This window comes from Oryzias melastigma, linkage group LG20, assembly GCF_002922805.2.
Source record: "Oryzias melastigma strain HK-1 linkage group LG20, ASM292280v2, whole genome shotgun sequence".
NCBI lineage: Eukaryota > Metazoa > Chordata > Actinopteri > Beloniformes > Adrianichthyidae > Oryzias > Oryzias melastigma.
The window spans coordinates 5,332,011-5,337,322 of record NC_050531.1 but is presented as its reverse complement, the minus strand read 5'-3'; the positions used below and the strand labels follow the sequence as shown (position 1 = coordinate 5,337,322).

The window sequence follows — 5,312 nt, the reverse complement described above, 5'->3', positions numbered from 1 at the left end:
CATGGTTTTATTTCTTCTCGTTTAGATTACTGTAACTCTCTTTTTACCTGTTTAAACGAACATTCCCTAACCATCTTCAGGTCGTCCAAAACTCTGAGGCAAGACTTTTAACAGGAACCAGGAAACGGACACGCATCACTCCTCTACTGTCTGCTTTATTTTTTGTTATCTGTCAAATTTTGAATTATTTTTTTAGAGCCTTGCACGGTCAAGTCCAGACATACATCTCTGATCTTTTAACCCCTTTCTCTTCAGTCCGATCCTTGACGTCTTCCAACCAAAATCTTTTAAGCATTCCAAAAACCCACTTCAAGACTAGACGAGATCTCTCATTTCTATCTCTAAACTAAACAAATAAATCTCCAATAAGTTTGTTTATGGTTGTATAACAGTTCATTTCAAAAATATGGATTTTTGATGCTTTTTCTTCTTTTAACAAGAGCTGTAGTCATTTCACATTCATTTGTGGTGAAACGAAACTCTGAGATTGATGTTTCTGCTTTCTGGAAAGGCAACATACCATAAAAAAATCTTCAGAAGAAAACAACCTCGGGCGTTACGTGATCTGTTTATGTCAGTCACGTGTGAACAAGTCTTTCTGGATACTTCTGTCCAAATTTGTGAAGAATGCAGTTGAGGAAGACTTTCCTTCCAAGTCCTCCTCTCTCCACATGCTGAGCTCTGTATAAAAAGACTTGATTAGATCGTCTTGCACACTTTAGAGATTAAAGGTTCAGTTCTTGCAGAAGCTCCCACATCCAGCTTGTGAGTACCACTCCATCTGTCTCTTTAATGTTCATCCTTGTTGCTGCAGTTTCTGGACTCGTTTTTGCAGAATCATTTGTCCGTGAATGCTGAGCTCAGGCGTGGAACCCACATGATGTCCAACAACCAGCAGTGGAGAGAAGTTTTTCAGGTGCTTTCATCATGATGCACGAAGCAGATGGAGCGACCAACAAACAACCATTGCTTTTTCTTGTTGCTTTTCACAGGAGGACAGAAACTTTGTCACCTACGGATGGAAGCCTGGATGGACCTCAAGCACTCCTCGTCTAGTCAAGCAGGTCTCTTATCCGAGCGGCTTCTTCAGTTCTGTCCGACTGGTGTTGAGCTTGAGATGTACATCCTCCCCACTAGAGTTTCAGTCTTTTCATGGCCAACAGAGTCCCCTGACGGCAGAGACGTTGTCTTGTGTCTTTGAGTTTCATCCGCTGTCCTGATTGTCAGCACGACAATCGGCCGGACAGATGATGAGGCTCAGGGACAACTACAACGATTCTGTTCATAGGGGACCATGTTGTTCATGCAGGGACTAGAACTCCAGTAAGGGGGATACATATCTTTAGCTTACCACCAGTCAGGAAGAACTGAAGAAGCCGCTCGGGTGAGGCGTCTTCAAGCAAGAAAATTTGTCCAGTTGAATTTTTTAGAACTTTATGACTTTATCGAGAGCTCCCTAATGTTTTTCTGCATCCAGATACTAATAACAGTAGGGGAAGAGACTTTAACAGAATGACTTTGTCTTCAGTCTCAACTCATTTTTGCTGGAACTGCAATCACCCAGGCTAGATTGCCATAAATTCCCTGCAACTAATGCCTGACGTTTGAGAGATGTGCCCTCGTCTCTTTGGTGTTCCCCCGTTCAGGTGATTTCGGTGTCTGTTTCCCAGCTGCCAACAGGCGGAACGACACTGTTGTTCGACATGAGCCTTACTCCATCTAAATGGCTCACCAGTCTGGATAGACAGAGTTAGCCCTTGTAGCTCTGCATTCCCATAAATGTTTTTAGACTGTTTTCAGTTCTTTTAATTGCTTCTTTTTATTTACTTCTTGCTTGTTAACAGTTACTTTTTGCATTTTAATTCCTGGTGATAATCATTAAGTGGGTTTCATGTTTTACTCAGATTTCTCTTGTTCAAAGTCCTGAAGAAAGAAAGAGATAAGAACTGCCGCTGAAGTGGGGAAAGTGAAACTTTGAATCAATTAGATCGATCAGAAGTTAGAGTGTTAGGATGAATTCATCCTAAAATGTGTGTTTTGGTGACTCCTCCCACAAGCCTACAAGACCCAGGGACAAAGGGGTGTTCAGTCAGACCATGTTGGATTGCAGGCTTTGGTGTCAGGTTTTGCATTGCAGGTTTGAGACAGCCATGAACAGCCAGAGAACCACACACAGCTGATCAGGTCCTCCTGGGGATCATCAAAGGAAGTGGTTTGAACCTCGTGGACACTCGACGGTGGAGCAAACATCCCAGGATGTTCGGCTGAAGGGCAAGAACAACACCTGGTACCACTGGAGCCACTGTCTGCTGGTGGAGGAACCAGGCAGATCAGGGGGAGATGACCACCAACATCTACATGAGACAGCGGCTGCATCACCTGACCAAACGGGGGAGACGACACCTCCAAACACAACACATCCTCCAGAGGTGGAGCTCTGAGTAGACGATTGAGGACGACCGACGTGGGAGACGCTTTCATCTGGCCTTCTTCCACATTTGGGGCAGAATAATCCCCGTGGAAAAAAGCGGGAGGTGGGACGAAAAGAGAAGAAGGTTCTAGCAAGACAGAAGAAGAGGAGCCATGAAAAAACAATCAGAAAAAAAGACGATTGTATTGATTGAATAAACAACTTTCACAACTTTTACCATCTGTTTTTATCTTATGGTTCATATGACAAACAGAAGTTAATTTTCCAGGACTTCCACCTCACCAGAACCAAGGAATATGGAAGATTATGTGGCATGTGTGACATGTATTTGGTAAAATAAAAAAGGGGGTGTGTGGACTAATTGTGGTAGCATTTTTGTCTATTTTGATTATTTGTGGATAATGTTGTCGTGCGCCCGTCTGTGAAGCTTGTGAACCAGGTTTATTGTCTCTGCCATTGATAAATAAACTCCTGTTTCTCGCAGTATGCCATTATTACATCGGGCTGGGAATTACTGTCAGGATCTGGACGCGGACACAAACGCAGGACACAGAATGGCTCAAAAAGGAAGTAATTTAATTTTTACAGCGTTGTAGCTGAAAGGCTAGAGGGCTCGAGATTCTCAAAGAAACACACAAGACGATCTGGCAAAGAACGGCAGGAGAAATGCAGACCTAAACAGGAGGGACAAGTACAGGTGCATTCATTAGGAGGATGGAAACCAGGTGGAACAAGTTAACCTAATCACCCCCTGATCCCAAGCCCCACAGAAATATATATAGTTAAATCCTTTATTTATTTATTGAATTATTTTTTTAACAAAAAATCAAAAATAAACAAAAATTATATCTGTTTTTTTTACTCTGGTTGTTTTAGATTTAGAATAAACTTGAGCAATTTTATGATTTTAACCTTTATATTTTATAATTTTCTGATTACGTCATTTTTTCCTTTTACTTTCACAGTTTGCTCCCATCGAAAAATGTAATTGAAAAACCTTACCGCTAGAGGTCACTGTTTCATCAGTTGCCTCATTCCAGGTGGAAATTCTTCGCAGTGAAGCTTTCTGAGATTATTTTAGTCAAATGGTGCTTTCTCCTTTGAACTGACTGTCTAGTTCAGGCCTGTTTTAACTATTTTTAGGTTTATTTTATGACAACCTAGTTTGAGAAACAACTTCAAGTTTTTTATGAGCTGCAGGTTTCTGTGCAGACCTCAAAGAAAGGGGAGAATCTGCAGTAAAAGTTGAGAAAATGTAGGTTAAATCAGAAAAAGAGGTGATTTTGTTGCACTTTAAATATAATGTGGACTTCCACCCTTTCATCCTTTGCCTTTTTAAAAAAAAAAAAACATCCATGAAATGGAGGATTTTCTTCGTGCATGAAGCTGATTGAATCCAAACCAACATGTTTCTGTCTCTTCTCATTCGTTAGAGTTGTTCACAGCTTGAGCTGAAGTCCTGGCGGTCGGTTGTTGTTGCTCTCCCGTTGGCGCTCCCTCTTCTCCTCGTTATCCTCCAAGCTGGACGTCTAGACGCGTCCATTGTCTGCGCGGCTCCTTGTGCCAAAAGTAAATCTCATTAACAGATTGGCAGAACTGGGGCTCGCTGTGCGCTAAAAATAGAGAAACAAGGTGATTACTATAAACTAGATCTATGATTACATCTGAACTCGTGACCTGTGGCCTTTCATTCCCTCTGAGGTTTTTCAAAAAATAAAAAAGTCAAAAAGAAAGTTAGCTAAAATGAGAAGAAGAAAAGCAGATTTTAGGAAGTTACAAGTTCCTGTTTTCCTTAGAACCACCAGATGGCAAAATGGGATTATATTCCTTGCTGAGGTAAACACAGACTGGGAGCTGCACTCTTTCTAATTGGGCTCAAAGAGAAAGAAGCTTTGAAGGTGCAGGTTGTTGTTTTCAGGTTTGGTTGTGGATTTTAGCCCCGAGAGCACCTTTAACCTCCAGGATCAAAGCTCTTAGCTGCTCATCTGTCGCCTGAGCAGCAGCAGGCGGCAGAATTACTGGAGAGAATCGACGTCTTGATAATCTTTAGGCTCATAACATCAACATTTTGACTCTTTTTTATGAATTATTTCTGATTTAAACTGATAAAATTATATGTTTAAAACATGAAATGTTTGTTTGGACACTTTAATAATAAAACACTCGATCAATTAACAGAAATAATGTAATTTGTTGCACTTAAATGTATTCGTTTTTATTAAATTCATTAAAAAAGTTGATGGTTTACTTAATTTAAAAATGTAATTTGACAAAAACAAACATTTTTGAAATAGTTTTTGTTAATTGGTCCATTGTTTCACTTTTTACAGCATGATGGACTCTAAGTTTGGGTACCAGCATCCTCGAACGCCAGTTTTTGTGAAATTAATCTAAGTTTCTGGAGCTTAAGGTTTGCATTTCATCTTTTTATTTATTATTTCATTTTCATTTTACTAGAAAAAAATCTTTACATTGAAAAAACACACACAAACAAAAGGATGAAAACATGAAAAATGATTAAAAAATAGAAAATCGACTCAAGATACACGCAGAGAAATTTGTTTTACATGTTTGTTTTTTTCCAGGAATCCTTTTTTAATTATTTAATATTCATTTTATGAACTTCCCCAACAATATTTATGCCGATAACTTTCATTTCCACTTAAAATGTTAACAGAAATGTATCTTAGCGTCACTAATTTTACAGTTTTTATGGATAAAATACAGTTTTTACAACTTGGTTTCCAATTTCACACTAAAATTTAATTGTTTTTCAATAAAATCTGCATTTAAAACAAGAAATTAAAGAGTTAAACCAGTTTTTCTGCACTCTTAATGCTTCTTTTTCTGCTGAGTGCACTTTTTTTTTTGCTCTAACTTG

General features: G+C 39.3%; 2 long non-coding RNA genes across 2 annotated transcripts in view; one reads left to right on the top strand and one right to left on the bottom strand.

Annotated features, from left to right (window-relative positions):
• Nucleotides 1-226: 226 nt before the first annotated feature.
• LOC118600222 lies at nucleotides 227-1,047 on the top strand. The gene is made up of 3 exons (XR_004949816.1): nucleotides 227-765; nucleotides 836-916; nucleotides 993-1,047. It is a non-coding gene; the product is annotated as an uncharacterized LOC118600222 (long non-coding RNA).
• Nucleotides 1,048-1,818: 771 nt separating this feature from the next.
• LOC118600221 overlaps nucleotides 1,819-5,312 on the bottom strand; it is a 7,694-nt gene continuing 4,200 nt past the window's right edge. The window contains exons 2-3 of the long non-coding RNA XR_004949815.1: nucleotides 3,838-3,988; nucleotides 1,819-2,558 (exon numbers count right to left, since the gene is read on the bottom strand). This is a non-coding gene — a long non-coding RNA (uncharacterized LOC118600221). The remainder of the gene's footprint in view (nucleotides 2,559-3,837; nucleotides 3,989-5,312) is intronic.